The following is a 23667-nucleotide window of genomic DNA, read 5'->3' as shown; positions in this document are numbered from 1 at the left end:
TATACATACTGGGAACTATATTCTCAGAAGCACTGCGACTTCTGCTACTTGGGCGGAGTGATAAGATCCAGCGAGTGTCACGTTGAAGATGATGTCACAGCAGTTTCACGTGGGGTGGCTAGATCGTCAGCTACAACACGTCTATCCTGAGGGGGTACTATCTGCAGTGGAAAACGACATTGAGAAAAGTAGCGGCACTAAAAGTGAGTCGAGTCAAGCCGAACCATGTGTGGAAATGAGGTATTAGACCCTATAATGGGAAATCTTTATTCGGCAGCATACAATGATATTTTAGACAACAGTGTGATTCCAACTTTGTTGAAGGAAGGCCTTTTCCTGTTTCAACATGACAGTGCCCCCGCGCACAAAGCCAGATCCATTAAGAAATTGTTTTCCGAGTTTAGGAAGAACTTAACTGCCCAGAGCCCTGACCTCAACCCCATCCATCACTTTTGGGAGGAACTGTCCAACGTCACCAGTGCTCTTGTGACTGAATGGGAGCAAATCCCTGCAGCCAGGTTCAACGTCTGGTCGACAATCATGTTCAACTATCACGTAACGTTGGGCTGTTCACATTACTCTTGCTCATCTAAACCACTTTATTTGGCAGGTTTTATTGAAGGTAAAACTGCAAGTACAGTAAGGTTAAAGTTGAAGCAGGAAGTGTGGGTCTGTAAACTGTGGTGGATGTTGACATTGTTGACTGGTTTTCTCTTCCAAGTGAAGTTTGTTCACCTTTCTTTACCTGTCAGACTCAGATCGCAGCCATTAACTTGGTTTGTACAGTGTTATTATCACTGATAGAAATGATGGACCAAACTACCAAAATGGAGTTGGAATAGATTGGAATAATCCTTTAATCTAGTCTGTATAAACTGGTGGTTTAGAGCCACTGACTGGTGTTACAATATAGAGTATTTTTTTTTCTTTGAAGAGTTTAGTGTTGTCCACCTGTGATGGGTTTAATCCTGTTATTTTAGGACTCATCGTTGTTTTTTTGCATGTTCTTTTTTGATACGTGTTATGGTTATTAATAATTCTTTAATGCTCATTCAGGAGATTAGTATCAGCCGCTGTATGAAATAGAAACACATCATTTGAGTTTGGGGGAGTTTAAGATGGCTTTTTTGTCAGCAGACTGACAGACTGCTGTGAACTTAGTTTTTTTTAACATGATTTTGCTGTTGCAGTGAGACAACAGGTTAAAAATAAGATGAGGTCATATCAGTCAATTCAGTTTGAAGTTTGACTTGTTTTATTACTTTTTGGTTTAGTAAAGTTTAGATTTTCTTACTTTTGTGTCACCTGTGAGTAATTCCTCTGTCTGGTATACACATTATCAACTGATACAAACAGTAGAGCTGTTGATGAATGATCTTCATGTGTTTACAGAGCCTTTTATTACACTAATAATTGGAATAGAAATGGGCGTAATGGATTCGAACTTCTGTTCAGCAAAAACTCTGAAAGTGCTCTTTTAGGTTTATACATCTCTATGGTTGGTTTTCATTGAAGAAGAAATAAAAAAGTCAAAACTTGTGGATTTATTTCAGCATTAGAATCACATTTTAAAAGACAAGTCTGCTGATATTCAAAATTTTTATTTTCGTTAACAAATCTCATGGAAAGACCAACACCAACAATGAATTGATCCACTAATGTGACTTGTCTGTATATCCAAAGCCTGGCATATCTTCCTCCTCTGTGCCATAGAAATCCACTGTTGCCCAAAAACTATTAAAAGCACATTGATGATCCACACTGTTGCACTGAGTGACTATGAACACAAACTAGTTAATTTTGTCCCCAACAAATGTACTATTTCCTCCTGATTGAGTTAAGTCTAAAAACTACAGTGGCCAGTGGTTTTAGGAAATTACTGAGCCCTTTTTTTTATTAATGAAAGTAGGGAAGTCAGAAATAATTCAGAGACGGACTAACACGTTGTTGGTTTTTGTCTGCGAGTGTGGGATTTGTTGACAATAAGAAAATGACTTATTCAACCAGATCTTGTTAGTCTCTGGGGCTCCCATTAAAAGAAAGAATGTGTTAGCCACCTGTTAAACTAAAGCTTAATAGTTAATAGTAAAAAAAAAGTATTCCTGCCGTGTCAAAGAAATTTATATTTTGTCATTAAATATACAATTGAAATTTTCTTAAAAAGTGTTGAATTGAAATCTGCAGACATCCAGGTCCAGTTAGAGATAAGTCAAATGTTAAGCTGCCAAGCACGAGTACAAAGGAAGTCGGAGAGAAAAGTCCCAAAGAAAAACAGGAACAACAATAGAGAAAGAAAACAATGGAAAGAGGAGCAAGTAGCTTTTCTCCAAACAAAGAAGGAAAAACCAGAGAGGGAAAAGCAGAATGAACATCTGAACACTTTTTGGAGAATCCCTATTTGTATGTGGATTCATTTTATTTGGAAAAAGAGAGATGTCGGATGTTAACGCTGATCTCCGTAGGAAGGAATGCTTCGCAGCAGTGCTCTCAACACCCACTGAAGGAGAAAGCTGTTCACGGCTGACTGTGACGCTCCTTTTAGTCATTATTCAATTATTGAAGGTCACAGCTTCACAATAACAGTTGGCCTTAGAGCTTCGGCAGACATAATGAACAGTGGCTTTGTGACCAGTTGCTGGGGAGAGCAGACAAGAATGCCTCGCTTACCCGTGTATTTTCAAGCGTTTCTCAGCTTTTTTCAAAAAATGTCATCCATTTTGTACTAGCAAACAAGTTCTACAACTTTTAATAACACCTTGTAATGTATAGCCAGAGTCATCTTGGTTATTGAGAAATGAAAAACCAACAAAGTTACGTTAAAAAGAAAACATTTCAATCAAGTCTTCCACAAAACCCCTGGAGTCCCACGAGATAACTTCTTTTTTTTTAATATAATAATATAATATCTTCTGGGCACAATATCCATGTCTTGATCCATATATTATGTTATCTATCTTGTTTTTACCCTATTCAGATCTTGCTAAAGATAAGATACTAAAACTTGATTGTGCAAGATTATATGAAACAGGATATGGATCTTGTGGGCCGATCCATATCTTGATGATTTGTGGGTATTTTATTTTATGTGATGATATTATTTAGGATTTTTTCAATTCCATTTTATTTATAGTGTCAAATCATATCAGGATAGCATGGGTAACAACATAATAGGGATCAAGATATGGCTCTTGTGCCCACATAACTCTACATACTATATATTTTTATAATATATATATATATTTTTTACACCTGTTCAATAAACAGAGTAAAACATGTAAAATCATGTTGTATCTTAACAGTTTTGGAAGATGTATTTTGTCTCTTTTGATAGCGCTAAGCTAGCAGTTTTTCCTTTGGTATCTTAAGTAGGATTCATTTTAATTGAAATCTGTGTAATCTAAGAAACTCAAAACAAAGTAACCTACTGTATGTTCTGAGGCTGCTAACCTGCATATTCGAGAGAAAAAAAAAATTGTGCTTTGTGGAAGAATTTGAACACAACTGATTCTGGTTTCTGGCCCACAGCCTGTGTGCTGCTCACAGGAGCTCATTCTCAGCCCAAGACTGCCTAAGTCCACACCCCCTAAACCTAAACCAAATCTGCCAGCTATGGTTGGTCCAGAGCCGGCTCACGTTTGTTCCTTTGGGACCAGAAAACTGGCAAGTGTCCCGACACTCAAATGCTACTGGCCTTAGTCAGGAGGAAATCTGGGACAGGTATTAGTACTTAGGGAACAAGGGCCTACGTAGGGGCTTACCACTTAGGTGGTTATTTTGTTAGGCTTAAGATTTGTTTTTAGCAATCTTATGTGATATTTTTTGCTCCCAGACTAATCCAAGACTGACTGAACTCAAGTCCAATTTATTTTTTATAAAAAGCAACCCCTACCACTGTACTGGACGCACAGAGATGAAACTGATATCCATCTTTTCATCTGACAATGGAGAAGACACAGAAAAAGAAGGATTTCACAACATTTTTCTTTGAAAACAAAAAGCACAAGAAAAGAGTTACAAGAAATGGGATATTTCGTAGATTGGAGTTTGATATTCGGTGTACGTTACATGTTATGCTTTTTACCCAATAAACAGTTGAAGTTCAGTCTCGGTTCCTAGTTTCCACTACTGAAGCAAACAGGCAACTCTTTACTTTGATATGTTAATATGACCCCGAATGCTCAAATTAGACCCAAAGACATATTTAATCAGGTAATGCAGATTCTACCTGGTGATTTCCGCAGGTTGATTAGTTGGAGTGAATAAAGAAAAAAGTTTGTAGTACAAAGACGACTTCTGCTTCGAGACTGCGAAGGCATAATGCTTTCATTTTCCTGGGGACACCTGGAGGCCCTTCACAGCCCCCGAGTTACACTCTCAGGACCTGCTGTTGTTAAGTTTGAGTCTCGGTTCCTTTGAGCTGAAAAATTTGTCCTCCCACGTCGTTGTGCCTGGGCAAAGACAAGGAGGAGGGGAAGCTTCAATAAGGCCTGCTTTGTTCAGGCGTCCCCCTCTCTGGCTCAGAGAGAGACACACTTGAACAAAGCTGCATATCAATCGCCATCTACCGAGGGAGTTGCTAAGCTACACAACACCCACCGCCTCCCACCAGCTGCCCCGGCCACTGAAGACAGAAGAAAGAGGGCAGAGATGCAGGAGACGGAACACTGCTGCCGTCCACCCAGATAAGCCAAAACTCTTTTTCTTCTTAGTTGCCTTGACAACCATTTGAGACACAGCGGCATGGTGGCTTGAAGTTAGCAATATGGCCTAAAACCAACAAGGTCCTGGGTTTGAACCCGGCTGGGGCCCGTGTGCAGACTTCCTGCTGTTCATGTGGGCTCAATCCGGTGCTCCGGCACACAGACAGACATGTTGGGTCGAGTTGCCCGAGGTCCACTTTATAAGTAGGTAAGGCTGTAACCAGATTAACCGGCAACTACTGTAAAACCCACACAACATTCAAAAATATTGCTTGTATGTAATGTATATTGTCCCCCAACAGGCACTGTTCTCCTTTAATTTCTCAACTTCCACCCTTTACTCTCTATTGCTCTCTTTCCATCTTTAACTATATTTCAAAAAAGCAATAAAGGAAAGTAAAAAAAATCAAAAAAACACACAAGATTCAGAGATTGTGTCCGAAATGACTCCCTATTTATTATATAGTGCTCTATATTTACTGTCTGCCAATTTATCTTAGTGTCAATGGATATGTTTATCTGTGTGGTTTATTTAGCTTGAGAAGTAGAATTTAAACACTGAATCCTTCAGTTTATCTAAATATGTACAGATACATGGTTTTAACTGCATGGACAGGGACAGCCTTATATCACTGCACATTTTTTTTTTTTTTGAGCTTTTCCCTTTATTGGACAGTGGATAGATATGAAAGGGGGAGAGAGATGGGGAATGACACACAGCAAAGGGCAGCAGGTCAGATTCGAACAGATTCGCCGCTGCAGGACTCTTACTCTTACTTCTAGACTTTTTGTTCATAATGAGATGAAATACTTAGTTGTAATGCATGAACTAATAAGGATGTAAATGTTTAAAAGCACAGGTCTGAAATTCCCTTTTTTATGTAATTTGATTCCAGCTAATTTGGCTGCATATAAATGAGTGTATGAAGTAAGTGTAATTACACAAACAACCATTAACCGATGATCCATTTAGCACTAACTCACTTAAGCATATGTTTTTAACATTATTATATTGTGTTACAGACTTTTTGTGACTCCACTACAGTTATCACGTCAGTCTGCTATGACTGTTTTTAAAAGCCTCTTTCACACACAGTTCCCTGTAAATTACTGGGATAACCTTTCAGGCACCTTTCACTATTCATACATGCACTATATTCAGGGACATTTCCCTTTTGCGCCTTTTCACACATGCCATGGCAATACCGGAACAGATGGGGTAAGGCACAGTCCAGCACATGGTGGTAATGCAACACTTATGGATGCCAACCGCCATAAAACTCAACAGAAGAAGAAGATGGGTTAAGGCTGGGCTGGATGCGGTGAAAGATGTCTCTTAATATTTTAAGGAACATAGCGGGCGAGGAGCTGTTTTTGTCCGGTAACATTGTTCTTGTAATGTATTTAATATTCAATAAGTTGGCAAGACAAGTCGTTGCAAAAGCATTGGCGTAAATGCTAAACCATAAACAACTGACGGATTTCTATTCAGAAAGAATCTTCAAAAGCATCTTAAATCAGACCGGTGTAACCCTTTACGTGCCTGTCACTGCAATGTTTTTGCTTTCATTTTCCCTGAAATGTTCCAAGGTCTTGAGGACAGAAACTTGTTGGGACAGGTTTCCCTGAATATCAATCCCTGCTCCCATTCACACATGATCCCATGCAGAAAGTGTTCCTGAATATTGCAGGGATAGACTGCAGGTGTAAAAGAGGCTTTTAAATTATGTTGGCTTAGCATGCCACTGCAGAGATCCTGTTGATTATGTTCTGCACTGCGTTATCACAGAGGACTGTAACTTATGATGTGTAGTAAATGGGCTAAAGCGTGAGAAATACTGGCACTGTTTTCTAAACCTTTTTTTTAAAGATTTTTTATGGGCATTTCTGCCTTTAATGATAGGTCAGCTCAGACATGAAAGGGGAGAGAGAGGGGGAAGACACGCAGGAAACCGTCACAGGTCGGACTCGAAACCTGGACCTACTACATCAAGGAATAAACCTCTGTACGTCTGACTGCTCTACCAACTGAGCTAACCGGCCACGCAAAATAGCTTTTTGAGTGATGGAACAGATAGTAATTTTGTTTAACAAAAATAAATGTCATGTAACATGTCAAAATAGAAGTACTGGCCTTCATGTATTTGGGCCTCATTGTATTGACGTCCAGGCTCTCCTCTGTGAGCTCTGGCAGTTGTTTTTTTTATACTTGTCTTGTTCTGCTAGCCCAGAAAAAACAAAAAAAAAAACCCCATTCCCTTTCCCCCCCCAGCCCCCCCCGTAGCCCAGCAGAAGAAGAAAAAAAAGCAACACACCCCCCCCCCGACGCCGCTCATGTGCTGATCAGCAACGCTAACAGAGTCCTGTCCACATGTGGAGCTCTGTGTTGGCTCGATGCAGAGCCAGAACGGGGCATCAGCACACTGAGTGGTTGCTTAGGACCCCGAGGACAACAGGGGGGCCTTCTACTCATTTTATGTCGATATTTAAAGTATTGAAGGTATACTCGTGGATTTTATTACCATGCCCTTTAGTGCCCACAAAATGGGATTTGGGGGCACTAGAATTATGTTTCAATATATAGTTACATTTCGGATCTGGTTCCACGTTGGCTAAATATCTGGATTTGTTAAACAAACATATATAGAATATATATATAATAATAATAGAATTATAGAATATTTTTTGTACTTTTTAAGTACATTTTTGCTGAAAATACCTACGTACTTTTATTTAAGTCAAATCCAGGACTTTTACTTATAATGGAGTATTTTTACACATTTTAATACTTAATGCTACTACTACTACTACCACCACTTCCATCACTGCACCATAGGTTCCACAAAAGGCTCGGCTTGTCCCTGCTTGTTGCTGGAGTCCCACAGAGACTTTTGGGCTAAGGGCTTCCCATTAGGACCAGAGGTTCCGGATGCTTTCATGCCCCCCAGTCACCAGAACACAGAAGAGGGTCCAGTTTGTTGTGCGGTCACATCAGTGTGAGACGGCAGGCAGTGAAAGCCGACTGAAGGCTCCCCATACCACTTCCTCATTGAGCTCTTTAAGAGGACATGGGAAACATTGGGGGGGGGGGCGCCTTTCAATCCTGAGCAAACATTGCTTTTATTGACTTGGCAATGCTCAAGCAGGAAAAAGCCAAAATCTGAAGGTGGTCTTTCAAGAAAAAACATCAAACGAACGGTTAAACTCAAATTAGACATTTGTTTTTTTGTTCGTTTTTTTTTATGTTAGGGCAAACACCACAAATAATAAATAATTTAGTTAAGATTTGATAACAATTATACCAGAGGCAGAATCACCCATATTTTAAAAAAGATTTTTCAAACGCATTTTCTATTCTCAATGAATTGTTTAATGTTTCAATGGATGTTAGCATTGGTCAGTGGTGGAAGAAGTATTGAGATCTTTTACTCAAGTGAAAGTAGTAATAGAAGTAGTAAAATACTTGCCTATTGCTGCAATCAAAAAGTTTACTCAAGTAAAAATGTACTGTAAAAAGTATTAGCATCAAAATGTACTGTACTTTAAGTATAAAAAGTAAAAATAGTCCTTTGGCAAAATGACCCCACTCAGAGTGTTACGTTAACAGCATTTTAATGTTTTTAAGGTGGAGCTAATTAGAACTACTTAATATGATGTTATGTAGTTTAGTTTATCAGAATGCATTTTTATTTGTTTTTACAGGTTTTACACAGCTGTCAGATAGCTGTCAGATAAATGTAGTACAATCATTTCCTCTGAAATGTAATAAAGTGTTGTGCATCTTTCTTTGGCCACAAGGGCTCAGTGTTGCTTCATGTCAAAGGACCTGATGTCTCTCAGCCACACAGTCCACACCAGGCAGGAACTCAGTTTTTTATCAATCACTTTGGATCAATTCTTGAATGAGAACTAACAAAACAGCGATTCGTATATAAGAAACATTTCCAGGGTTGACTGCCAGAGTGAATAATGCATCTTCGACCTGTACGTCTTACACAATGATAAACAACTTTTCAATTAGGTGGCACTGGCCAATTTACTGACACAATAATTAGGTTTGGAAGCATGAATGAAATGTTTTGGGTGAGCTACTACCTTTTGCAGACATGCAATACAGTTGTGATGTCCCATTAAATAGTTTTTACAATTGCACTTACAGCTTAGAGAATGTAAATATAATAAAATGAGCCGAAGCGATTGAGAAAAACTGTCAGATATGGTTCATGTGTGCCACTGTGTTAAAAAGTATACAAATATTACAAATGACAATAAAAAAATACAATAAAAATATATCTGTTTCAAGAGTTATTTTTCGCAAGTGATCTACTTTATTCTGTCTTGTTTCAAGTTGCCGTAGAAGTAGATTTGTAAAAGGCATCCTGAAACAAGCTGATTTATGTTGAAACAGGTGGAAATAATCTCACAAGAAATTTTGATCCTTTTGATTTGTTTTAAAGCGGACATATTATGCACATTATTTTACAGGTTCATACCTTCTACTGGAACATGTCTACGCGCTTTAATGTTCAAAAACACATTATTTTTCTCATACTGTCTGTCTGAATATACCTGTATTCAGCCTCTCTCTGAAACGCTCTGTTTTAGCGCCTGTCTCTCTAAGCTCGAAAAAAAAAAAAAAATCGAAAAAGACCAGTCTGCTCTGATTGGCCAGTGTTTCCGGGTCCCTGCATCTGCGCTCTCAAAGTCTCTACACCGTCATTGCAGCCGGGGAATAACTGTACTGGTACTGTCTGGCACTTTCTACCTATATAAAGTATAGATGTGACATCACAACCGTACAGAAGTCCTGACGGCTCATTTAAAGGCACAGGACTAACAAACAAGACTTTCACCCAGGAGACCGGGCTTCGGGTCCTGTTTAAAAATAATAGTAAACAAGTTTTTAAAAAGAATTGCCGTAACAGATGATTTTAACCCAAACCATGATCTTTTTCTTAACCTAACTAAGTAGATTTGGTGCCTAAACCTAACCAAACTGCGACCATTTCATAACATTGACGACCTGTTTAAAACCACGTTCGTTACGTTCTGTCCTTTAGATATGAGGACAGTAAACGCTCCTATGGGTCGTATTAGAGGAACAAACGACCTATGTCATCATATATATGATGACAATATCTGATATCAAATATACTGTATACACATACACTCAGTTGCCAGTGTATTAGGTACACTTTCCCAAAACTAATGCAGTCTAATACAACAGTTCTGCACTAAATCTTTCCTTCATGAAAGTTATAATCTTCAGTTTTTGTTTCCTGAGAGGTTGATTTAACTATATGATCATTTTGGAGGCTGTAGTTTGTGTTGCTGTTACACTGCACCTTATTCTGAGAGGTGTTTCTATTATTTAGTCCACCCCATTTATATCAATGAGAGTAGCTAAAGAACAGAAACACTTCTGTATAATGCAGTTTCAACAGCACCACAAATTTAACTATTCTTCCTGTTACACGTGTCACATTAATGTCTCTCAGCTATTAATTCAGATCTTTTGAAAGATGTTATATTATGATTCACTCGACTCTGTCATAGCAACAAAATGTAAAACGTGCAGTTTGCTGTCTCTGATAACTGTTAGGGGGTTAGAATACATTTTTACAACTCATTTTTTCCATCAGCAGTAACATTGTTCCTCAATGTTGCTCAATATTCCTGTGTGTGTGTGTGTGTGTGTGTGTGTGTGTGTGTGTGTGTGTGTGTGTGTGTGTGTGTGTGTGTGATACCTGGATGGCTGGATGTTTATACAGCAGGCCTGCAGCTTCCTAACAGAGACCAGCTCACGACGTCCATATTTAGACTAGTATCGGGTCCAACAGCTCTGCATGTTTATGACAGTGAGACACAAGACACAACTCAGAATTTTATACCCGCATATGTGTGTGTGTGTGTGTGTGGACACAGTCCCATTGTGGGGACTAAACAGTTCTTCACAAGATTAACTGTTTCTTTTAGGATTCTGATTAGAGTTGGGCTCTTTTACTTCCATCATTGTGAGGACCAGTTTGAGTTTTAGAATGTGAGGACAATCTTTTTTTGTTTTGATTACTTTTTTTTATTTTTTATTATTATTTCATTTGTGTAGACAGATAGGAAAGGGGAGAGAGAGAGGGGATGACACGCAACAAAGGGCCACGGGTCGGATTTGAACCCAGGCCGCTGCCAAGGGCTCAGCCTACATGGGGCGCACACGCTCTACTCAGTGAGCTAGAGGCGGGCCCAGAAAGTGAGGACAATGTTAACACAGTGGACCAGCTCTTCACCTTTACAGGGTTACTGGAGGGGTCATGGTAGTTTGCCTATCCAGTCTACATGTGTTTCATAGACTAAAGGCTCTGACACACCAACCTGACCAAAACTGATCAGTCTCCCCGAGATGGTCAAAAAAGTGCCTCGGAACACACCGAAGCGACGCCGACTTGAGCGTACGTTCTGTGCGTGTGTGATATGTAATACGTCTCCATAACAGCAGGCGGCGCTAATCTGTATTGTCGCCCCAAAAAAATGAAAACCGGCAGCTGATTGGACAAACGAGTCACGTGGGTCTGGCTTCTCCCGAATTTCAAAGCCAGACCATAATGGCGGCTCGTTCGTTTCTGAAAAAGTTTTAAGCGAGAAATAGGCCGTGCAGTTGCTGAATCTGTCTTCATTTCTGATCGACAAAGGTCAGTTTAAAAGATTTTCATCAGATTTTGAGAGGCGTTCGTCATGCTCACCCTGCTCGTCATTTCCGGTAATTGGTCATTGAGTCCAACTGCCCACTGGCCGATTCAACAAGTCAAATCGGCCCAAATGAATGCCGACGGCTCCTCCGACCGACGACGGCACGGAACACACCGAACAGACTCGGGTCACCGACCTCGCCAGACTGTCCGACGGCCTTTAGAGAAAGCTTGCGACCATGGGGCACTCCTCACAGTCAATGGACTAAGAGCTGAAGGTGTTGGACTTTGCCAGGATTGTGTTTGTGATCTTCATTGATAGGATCTCAAGGTGCAGTGGGGGGGGGGAGAGACCTCAGAATTATGGTGCGTTCTTTTTGTCCACCGAAGTCGTTTTACGAGTTGTTTTCCGGAGTTACGACCCGGAAGTTGCAAAAAGAACGCCCCCGAGGTCGTATTTACGACTCGTCAAGTCGTCTGAACTCAGAGACCCCGAGCTCACTTTCAAAGAGGCTACGGCGTGCATCACACGTAGTAAACATTGTGGTTATCTACAATTTTAAGCACTTTTGTGTTTGTTGTAACCAAATGAAGAAGTTACACATAGCTGTATACTGCTACACTGTAAACCGCGTCAAATAATTAAATAGATTAAGTAGTGTATACCAAAGTTAGAACAAGCTACTAACTATTGTCAGTTGGTGTAACAGTCCCATTGAACATTGGTAAGTGCAACAAAACAAACATATAATACAATAAGAATGATAAAGTAATAAAATATAAAAACAATTATATAGCACATGTTAAAAACAAACCAAAGGCACAAATAAGTAAACATCATATAATAAAACGAAATGATTAAATTAGTGAGACAAAATTAATTATTATCATAATGAGTATATAAAATGCAGGATTGTATGGAGTTAATCCTGTCAACTGCGAAAGAGGTGGGTAATTTCACACTACACTGATTCCTTACCGCTCTTTGGAAAACACAGAAGAAGAAAAGTTTGAACAACGCGAGCGGAAGCGCAGGGAACAACATGAATGTTATAATTTTTACTTCTTATACTTTTTGTGTTTGTCCAGAGAGCTACCTTAGCTTCACTCTTATCACAGTCTGTAGATTGCAACTGCAGATAAGTTATGCTAAAGAGCTAGCACACAGCGCGCCAATAACTTACAACTATAAAACTTTGAGTACCACTCAACACAACTAACCTACTACACTAAATAAAATTTGACACGGATAATCTAGTAATCACACTCATTCCGCTAAAGGTGTGTTAAAAATTAGTTGTTAGTAGAAGCACTAACAAACCTGGTATGTTAGTAAAGCACTAACAGCACCATATGCGATAGTTAGTTTTTGTTGATGGAAACTTTCAATAGTGCACAAAAGACATAAACCCTCAAACTATTCCTACACTGCAAGTCCCCTCTCTGTGTAGCTCTAGCTAGTTAAATCTGTGAAACTGAGACACGGATTGCTGTTAACAGACGACAACTGCCGTGCCGCTACGTGTTGCCTGGTTTTAAAACAAACACCCTGCTGGAGGAAGCTGCTTCATACAAAGAGAATAATACCTTAATAGTATTGTGAAATGTATTTGTTATTAACATGACAAAGGGCTGCTTTTCTTACTAATGTATTTTGCTTGGGTATACTTACACTTATGGGATAAAGAAAATAACAGAAATTAAAAGGAATTTTTAACTCTTTATCATATCCTTTCATCTAAGAGACAACAACCGTAACAATGAATTGAATCTATCACCCCATCCTCTCAAGTGAGATTCCCCCACCATGATTTTAAAAAAAACCACTAAATGTAAAAATTTTACCTGTAATGATTCTACACAATTTATTAAAGCAATTAATGATTGAAGTAACAATGACAGCCAGAAGTGGATGCACACGTACCATGACGCAGACACACATTGAGAATCACTGTGCCCTTGGCACCTATCAAACCCCCACCACAGAAAGTTACTACACCCAAGTCATCTGAAAAGTGCGATTATAAGAATATCAGCATCAACTACACAATATTATTAATAAATACATTGTAATTAATTGTGGCGAAATCCAATCCTTTTTGATTTTTTAAAACACTTTTGTTATGACTATTAACAAATTGGCTGTACGAAAGCAGAACAAAAGTAGCAACTTTATAATAAAATATATGGAAAAAGCCAAAATACACAAAAAAAATAATTACACAAAACACAATACCCACAGAATACTGGTATGAACTACAAAACATTAAAACTATACAATACACACAAACAACTACCAGGCATAAAACCAACCATTTCACCATCCACAACCGCGTAAGCATGTTTCATAATACCGACTCACAAGTTCCCTTCAAACTTCTGGTTACAGTTTGCTGATATTAACCTCTTACAGCAGCGTTCTAGTTGTCACAAGCTAGAGCTCTTCGGCTGAGAGTATGTGAGTAAATTAAAAATGTTAAATTATATATATTTGATATACAAGCGCATGTCAACCAGCCAAGTAGGAAACTATGAAATATGATTTATCACGTCCCCAGAGTTGATAAGCATACATACGCCATGTGGGTATTCTGTTACCATACTACACAATCTGGTATCGGCTCCATCTATGCTTAATGTGACAATCCCAACATTTTCATTACATTTGTGATTTGTACAACATGTGCTATGCGCTAGAGTGGGTCCACAAGACAACAACAAGAAAAGTACAACATTAGTGTGTTAATTTAGGAAGATTTTGAGTTTTCCTAACAATTTATATTATTACATAATATTATATAAAAATTTATTTATAATATAATAATCAAACAAATAATAAAACTTAATGTGGGCAAGTAATCAAATAAAAACTAATGTGTATAAATACACAAATAAATTATTTATTAACATAAAATTGTGGTTTCTAATTCATGTTCAATAATATTAAAAACTTATAAACTGAGGCTAAATAAATAACTGTTAAAAATACAATACAACAACCACCTTTAATGAATATTTAGTTAAATTAAAATCACTGATGTATTTTATGTAATATTCGGGTTTACAGTGTACCTATAGGCATGTCGCTACAGTCTTATTATGAGTTAAATACCGCCTAATTAGTTATTTTGTAGCTTGTGCAGCTGAAATTGGCTAGAGACGCTCGGTTGCTATATGACAACAATGGCTTTAAGCCGAGTCTTGAGCAGAAAGCAGAGCAGTAGCCTAACGTTAACGTTAATCAAAACGTAATTTTCATGTATCAAACTGTGAAATATATGTGTGTAATATGTCAATAACTGGGTGAATAGAATCCTAAATGTAACTAAAAATGTTAAAAAAATCCAGAGGTGTATAGTCCAGGTGCCAGAAAGTAGAAATCCTGTCCAGCAGCTGTCCCAACCATCACTAAACCAGCTCCTCTACCAGGTAGATGAGCTCGTTAGTGAAAACACCTGTTCTAGATGTAGAGGCAGATCCAAAAACATGGCAGGATTTTTACTTTTTGGCACCTGGACTATACACCTCTGCAAAAATCCATCTTTTCTCCAACTCGTAGTATTGTGTGACAAAAAGAATGCAACAACCCGCAGTTATTCGTTTTTCGACACGGATTTGACGTCACGCTTGAGCTACTAGTCGCGATTACAAGACAAAAAGAACGCACCATTGCTTCTCTGCTCTTTGCAGATGATGTGGGTCTGTTGGCTTCGTCAGACTGGGACCTTCAGCCTGCCGTTTGGAACGGTTTGCAGCCGAGTGTGACGTGGTCAGGATGAGAGTCAGCACCTCCATGTCTGAGGCCATGGTTTAAATCTCCCTCTTTCTCTCCGTGGATTACAGTTATTACAACTCTGTGATTTACGGGACACCATGGGTCATAATGTGCAATATAATGGACATAATCACTGAACATTTAACCATATAAACATACCGGTTTGATATTGTACATGCATAGCTATCTTCTCATACATATAATCCATTCCGTTTAACCTGTTTATATTTTGGAAATTCTGAACATTTGATTTGCATCTTATTGATAATCTTTTTATTTTTATATTGCATTTTATATTTGCAATCTTCCTACTTTGTAGTGCAACTGCTGCACAACAATTTCCCAAATAAAGTTGTATTTTATCTTATCTTTATCTCTTTGCCGAAACATTTTGAGTTACTGCCCTAAGTGAAGGAGTTCAAGTACCTCTGTGTTTTTTCATGAGTGAGGTTAATTGTGACAAGGCTGTCCTGGCCAACCTCAATAGACAATTGTTTGACAGTGGAGGGTTGTCCACTTATTAAGCTCACTTGGGCCTTTGGGCTCTATAAGCTGGGCCATGTGCTTCCTCCTGCCTCTGTGTTCTAATGGCTGACACCCACCCTGCATCATGTTCTTTAGCACTTTTAACACCACCACAGCACACATTAACCACACATCCATGTCTGGGATTTGTATTCTTTTCTTTCCTATGTATATTTTAAACATATTTATGTTTATTTGTGAATCGGTGGCAAGCATGTACAGCTGTCTTTAAATGTAATGTTAGGTGGGTTCCTTTTACAAGCCCTCAGGAGTTTTTGTGATTGTTGTGCAGTTTTGCTGTGCATTTTTAATGTTATTGTATATTTTGTCTTTGAAAAAACTAAGTTTTTATATGCACAAATAAAGACATAAAGACATAATAATAATAATAATAATAATAATAATAATACATTGTATTTATAATGCACTTTTCATCAAAAGATCTCAAAGTGCTACAGGTTAGAAACAAAAAAGATAAGCAGTTTAAAATACAAAAAAAACATCTAAAGGGGACCAAAAGCTTTGCTAAAAAGAAATGTCTTAAGGCCTTTTTTTAAAACAGTCAGTGGATTGAGGTGCCCTCAAGGTGTCAGGGAGGGCATTCCACAGATGTGGGGCAGCAGCACAAAAGGCCCAATCTCCCATTGTCCTGAGTCTAGTTCTGGGTATGTGGAGGAGGTTTGAGTGAGTGGAGCGGAGGGAACGGGTTGTGTTTTGTGGGTTGATAAGTTCTTTGAGGTGGGGGGGGGGGGGCATGTCCATGGATCCATTGATGTGTGAGGAGGGAAACCTTGTACTCAATCCTGGTGGAGACTGGGAAGCCAGTGGAGTGAGTGGAGAATGGGGGTAATGTGCTCATGTTTCCGCACTCTCATCAGGATCCTAGCTGCAGAGTTTTGGATGTACTGAAGCCTCTGCAGACTCTTTCTAGGAATCCCAATGAGAAGTGCGTTGCAGTAGTCCAGTCTGGAGGAGACAAAGGCATGAACCAGCTTTTCGGGCATCTGAGAGGGAGAGAATGGGGCAGAGTTTGGAGATGTTACGGAGGTGGTAGAAACTCCTCTCATTGCTAATCTACACACGTCATTGTTCATGTGAGTTAACTTTAGTTTATAATAAATAGTGTTTTTTTTTAGGTAACCGGTAATCGACCGGTGGATTGTGCAGCGTCAGCAGTAATGCGTTGTACTTGACAATTTTTACAGCCAACATTTTGACATGTCATAGTAGGAAAAGTACAGATTTGATTTGGTTTGATTTATTTGGATCTCCATTAGCTGGGGCCATAGCCACAGCTATTCTTCCTGGAGTCCACCCACAACTTGTGCAGCTGTACATTGCCGTGCATCATTACATTACAAACAACCAGCAAAAAACAACATTCAATACATCAATACATTCAATACATCAATATAGGTGTATATTATAACATCAATGATGGCTACATTCAACGTCAGGGAGGTCCTGGTATTGTGCATGCTGACTCACTGGAATAGCTCACTGGGATCTACTGATCCATCGCTAACATTATCAATTTCACCTGTGCTTTTCCTACAATGACAAGTCAAAATGTCTGCTGTGAAAAAGGTCCATCGCGGTACTTACTAGTCAATACGTTCCAACCCTCACCTATGGTTAATGGCCGAAAGAATGAGAAGCAGTTTAGTCTCCTCTGTAGGGTGGCTGTCTCACCCTCCGAGATAAAAAGAGTTCAGATATCAGAGGGAGCTCTGAGTGGATCCACTGCTCCTTTTTGTCCAAAGGAGCCCGTTGAGATGGTTTGGGCACCTAATAAGTGTGAGGAAATAAAAAGTAAATATGCTAAGTGCCTAGTAGGCTACGCTAAGGCCTCGATAAAAAGACAAACATGTATAATGTCTACCTATAACATGTATAATAATCAAATAATTAATTAGTTATAATGACTCATCAAATATAATTGCATGAATGTACTGGATCTTGACTTCAGTTAGAAGAGACTGAAATGTGCGTAGAGAAGTCAAGGGGGTCAAAATGCCAGCACAAGAATGTTTCCTGGGGAAGGGTAGCCTGGATGCCAGCCGAACTTAGCCCCGCCCACAAAATCTGAGTATGACCACGTCAGGCTAGGGGAAGGGTTGATTAGGTTAAGATATATCTAACTAGACAAGAGTTCACAAGGGGATGGAGAGCCTTGGACTGATGATGCACCCAGAGCTGTCGACCACTATGTACTGTTAGGAATATTCACCAATACTGTAGATAACAGTCATCTTAAAAGAATGTCTGTTCTTGGCAAGATAACACATACACATATAACAATGCATGTCTTCACACACAGAGCATTGATATTAGAAGGAGAGGGGGGTAGTAGACTGGTAGGAAGTAGATTAAAGTCCTCTTGAGTGGAAAATACCTGGGGAAAGGGAGAGAGGAATCCTTAAGGGAGTCGACGTCTCCCATTGGATGGAACATCGTGTGCCAAGAGGCTAGGACTAGCCTGTGCACGAACAAGGAAGCGCCAAGTCTAAATCACGGTTGCCTCCCACCTTAGTATTAGCCAATCATATAGCTTGCACATTTCTATATAATCTCATGTAACCTTTATTCAGTATTCTTTTTGGGGCGTGAAGAGACAGAGTAACAGCGCCCGGCTGACTGTGGACAAACAGACCGAAAAGATCCTTGTACACATTTTTTATTATTATTCCAGCTTTAATAAACCACCTTGAAACGAGAGAAGTAGTTTGTCGTCTGTCCTGACTGACCAATTGGACCGCGTCATAAGGATGCCTCCTGGGGGACTCCCTTTTGATGGTTCCAACTGGTGAACTGGTGGGAGACAACACAGACAACACAACTTAGTGCACAACCAGTAGGTAATGTTAGGTTGTAAAAAGTTAAAACCATGCTTATGTTTTGAAAATAATGTACTTTTGGTCTTATTTAGCCTGCAGCTAAATCTAATCAAATAACCACACCTAATCAGCATTGGTCTGGCTCACACCTACTCAAGTTTCTAAAGAATTAATTAGGTCATGTCTGTTATTTAGCATGAAAGTAGAAGACTCATTGTCCTCACAGAAAAGGTAACTGTTGCTTCTGCCTTTTGGGGAGCCACTCCCTGCTAGGCCAGACGTGATTAGAACAAAGAATGTGTATTCATATAGTTTGGATTGATTGGGAACGTACACCTTTTCTTTTGAGAGACATCTGACCAATAGGGGAAGATTTCATTTGAGGAGCCACCCAGGTGTAGGGAATATATGTGTGATCCTGAGAATGTCTCAGGACTGTTTTTATGTGACTCCACAAGGAGAAGCATGGATTCAGTCCGCTGTCAGCTGCAGTGTAACATTTGTTTTTGTCATGTCGTTTTCATCGTGTTGTTCATTAAACCTTTTGCTAAATCTTTCAGTTCGACCCAGGCCTCTCCTTCCTCCTCAGAAATCAAACAAACACGTCTTTTAGAGATTTTCTTAACAGTAACTAACAAATAACTGAGTCTCCCAAAACACAAAGGAACATCATGCACAACGTAAAGGATCCCCGCCTAAACCAGTGACTTTATGTCAGTGACTTTGGAACTGTATCCAAAAGCAGCAATCTTACTGGGCCAACAACTACAATGTAGCACAAAAATAGACCCAAACTAACACAAACTGTACTTGTAGCAAAAGCAGATTTGAAAAATATACTCGTATGTACAAAACTGACTCAAACAACAAGCCCTAAACTTGGCTCTACAGCACAGGAGACAGAGGACTGAAGGTTATTTTCAACATAATTGTTTAATGAAACAATGGAATGTGGTAGTCAGTAGAGAAGGTGAGTGATGTGTGGTGTTAGGAGATGATATTAGGTCTAATAAAACAATGGATGGATGGAAAAGAGGAACTTCACATTATTGACTTCAATTTTAATTCAGATAAATAATCCGCAGATGTCCGGCGTACTACTTGCTACTGAAAATAATCATATAATAATAATAATAATAATATTATAATCATAATCACATTACTGTAATGCATCGCTGCCCACTGCTCAGGGTGTATAAGTATGTATGTACATATATGTGGAGGATAATGGTTAATGCTCTTGTTTTTGATTTGCAGGAATCAAACTGAGCAGCTGCTGCAAATCAGTGTCCAAACATCCACACAGCAGAGACACCAGCTTCCCCCCTCTCTCTCTCTGTCTGTCTTTCATTCATTCTGTCCGTCTCTCTACCTTTCTGTTTGAAGCCGAGCTGTATTTAATTCCCACTTTCCCTCCCCCTCAGAGACTCAACACTCCATCCCATCCTGTCCTTCCCTTTGTTTCTCTCTCTTCCTCCTACACCTTCTCCCCCTCTTTCATTCCATCTCTCATCATCCGCCGCCTTCAGCTAACCAGCCTCCCAGCAGAGAATTCTGAATAGAATTCAAATCAGTTGAGCTTTACTGTCTCCCACCCCCTCTCTACCTGCCCCCTCCATGTCTGCCTCTACTTTCTAACTTTCTCCAACTGGTTTGTATTGATTATAGATGCAACCTCACGCGCCCACACTGCTCAGCCTTCTATACATGAACCTTTTCAGCAGAAATAACTGAATGTGGTGATAAAGTGTTGTGATGCTTTCTGGATATCAGTGAAAATGTATGAGGAGTAAATCAGCCCCCCCCCCCCATACTTGACAATAAAGGAATATTCCAACTTTTGGGGTTTTCACTTTCTTTCTGAGAGTGAGATGAGAAGATGGATTTCAATCTCATGCCTTTGTCTTAACTACAGAGCTGGAGTCACGATGCAGTTAGCCTAGCTTAGCCTCAGTGGCGGAATGTAACATTTACTCAAGTACTGCACTTAAGGGGCGACCGGTAGTGTGCGCCCTATGTCGGCTGAGTCCTTTGCAGCTGCCCAGGTTGGAATCCGACCTGCGGCCCTTTGCTGTGTGTCATCTCCCATTTCTCTCTCCCACCTTTCCTGTCTATCCACTGTCACTACAAATAAAGGAAAAAAAGCCCCAAAAAATAATCTTAAAAAAAGAAAAAGTACTGCAACTGCAACCTGTTCGTAGCCACAGCTTTTTGATAGATTTTCATCTAGTTGTCTATTTACCATACCCAAATTGCAAAGCTCATAACAGAAGAACTGCAAGGCCGAAATGCATGGATGAGTCTTCATTTGAAACCTCAACCATGTGATTTAAACACAACCTACATTACATCAGTTCAAACATGGTACAATGTTTTTTTGGTCCTCGTCTATGATAAGTCATATTTGAATAACAATACCTAAGACATGTTTTATGCCACATCTCCACACATAGCCTACCTTCTACATCTTGTCAACACCTGTATAAAGTTTTAGACCTCTAGGCCTAACCTAATGGGAGCTAGGGAGTGTCACTGGGGTCCCCGAACCTCTCCAAAACCTCTTCAAGTTACCAAATTGAGCTAAATGCTACTATTAGAAAAAACATCAAACCTTTTTACATTTACTCAAACGTTGGTGATCATCTTTTTTCTCACAAAACCATAGACAATATATAGAATGGACCAACAGATCCCGTTGCTCTGGACGGAGACCAGTGAAGGATATTAGAAGCACTTTTGCGGTGATGGCTGAGCGTTAGTGAGCAGCCTCCAACTGAGAGAGACGACGTAGATGTGACGTGAGCAACGTGTCTGAAAGTTGTAAGTCTTCTGGTAGCTGTGCCAAGAGAAATCTCAATCATTCCCAATCTTACAGAGACGGAGAGTGTAGGTATGTGTAAGGAGATAACATAGGCACAGGCTAATTATTGCTAACTAAAATGCTAGTTAACATTAGTAATTAAACTTAAACAGCTAATGTAAGTTGAAACTGCCTGCGAGCTTCTCCTGTACTATACGGTAATTCCTCTACTATGCAACAGTAAGTTGCGTGGTTATGACACAATCATTTGGCTTTTTTTACAAAAAAGTCTGCTACGGAGCCATAACGTGAGGTACAAGGTAATGGAGCCTTTTATACATTGTTGTGTTTCTTTAGAAATAAGCAATGGACAAATAGAGTCTTTAAACGCTTCAGATGTAAAGTTATTCGCTGTCAAAGTGATGTCAAAATGAAGTGCTAACGGCGGGTGATGGCTTATTAGCATCAAAATGGCGCCATAGGAGCTACGTGTTACGGGGAGAGGCTTACACCCTTGCACAAAACACAGTCATGTGACTGCTGTTCTAACATGGCTGCTCAGAAACATGACGCAGCTTATTGATGTTCAAAACTGGGAGTGCTTGCTGGATGTCGGGGGTGGTCCCGGGGTGAAAACTAAACAGAAAAGGGTGGGGATAGTTTCATAGACCTTTTTCACGGCAGACATGTTGACATGTCATAGTAGGAAAAGCACAGGTGTATTCAAAACCATCAATGATGGCTGCATTCCACTTAGGAGAGACCCTGGTATTGCGATGCTGACTCACTGGAATAGCTTACTGGGACACTTGATGGAATTGAGCCATCGTTAAGGTTATCAATATCAGCTGCGCTTTTCCTACTATGAAAAGTCAAAATGTCTGCTAGGAGAAATATTAGGCTTGTTCGAGATGAGCCAGGCTGAAGTTCCGCAAATGAAGTTAGCAGACAGTTAGCAATGGACTCTACAGGATGATATTCATATTCTAACTTGGATTATTTTCTTGAAAATACCTTTAGTTTTTTTGATTGGTGGACACTTACAGACTAGTGGAATATAAATAAGCCACGAATGGACCCAGATTCAGCATTTCAGACCAGCTCACACAGGTAGGGAATCATCATCATGACTTGTCCTCTCTTGTGCTCATTATCATGAGCACTATGATTATGAATCATGCTTTGTTGCTTATGATTTCAGTAAAATGAACTGAACAATTTAATGTGGAGAATCTAACCGATCTAATGATGTGTAGCATGTCCATATTGACGTTGGGCCCTATCTTGCACTCAGCGCAATTGCCTTTGTACACCGACGCATGTATCATTCCTATTTTGCACCCGACGCACAGCGGACTTTTCCCTCCACAGACGCACGTCGGTAAATTAGGGAATGTATTTGCGCTGCAGGGGGCGGTTCAGCGAAAAGAGGAGGCGTGTTCCGGCGCAAACGTTACGTGGTGCTATTCTGCAGTTTCAGAAAACAATTCCGCCACTGACCAGGAAAAACCTGGTCTAAAGTCAGTGGCGCGTAGTCTAAAGTCAGTAGTGCGTTATTCAGATGCTATGTTAGGACCGAATGCTTGGCCATAATGTAGCGTGTAGCAGGCCGCCGCATACACTTCTCTCATCTACAGCAGTTCCCATTTTTGAAAAAAAAAAAAAATTAAAAAAAAAAATTACTGAAAATACGCTTCAGGTGTTTGGATAGATCAGGAGGCATTTTACAGTACAGTCCTCAAAAAGTCGCGCATTCTTTGTGGCTTGTTGTGTTTTACACAACATTTCCATGAATCATGGATGTGTTGATGACATAAATGAGGAAATATTAGAGGACTTAAGGAGACTGATGTTGAACTACGGTGGGATTGGACACTCGGCGGAATCTGGTGAATATGGAGTAGCGCCTAATGCACGATGGGCTCCTGGTGGAGCGGGGGTGGATAGAGATGGAGTGGGGGAGGAGGAAGGGGCACAACAGGTGCAGGTGGGCGCATTTGGAGGCCCACGCTCCATGGCTGCAGACAATCCTCTCCAGACTTGAGGATACCCGAGAGGCCGCAGCAACATCGCCACCCGGCCAAGACGGCATTTATTACTTTGCCGCATCCCCGACCAGCGTCGCCAGGCGCGCGCGCAACGTCATAATAGCAGTCCGCCATGGAACAAACGCGCCTGCTCTTAAAGGGAATGTGAGATGACGCTCTGATTGGTTATTTTCAAACCACACCTAGCTACTTCAGACCAACCCATTTTAGATTTGGCGTCGGGCGCAAGAGTCATTTATCCCGCCGGTATAATAGCAACAGCGCCCGAGATCCGCCCACAAAGCTACTTGCGTTTGGCG

Source organism: Perca fluviatilis, chromosome 4 (genome assembly GCF_010015445.1).
Source record: "Perca fluviatilis chromosome 4, GENO_Pfluv_1.0, whole genome shotgun sequence".
Taxonomy (NCBI): Eukaryota; Metazoa; Chordata; class Actinopteri; order Perciformes; family Percidae; genus Perca; species Perca fluviatilis.
This window is presented reverse-complemented; position numbering follows the sequence as displayed.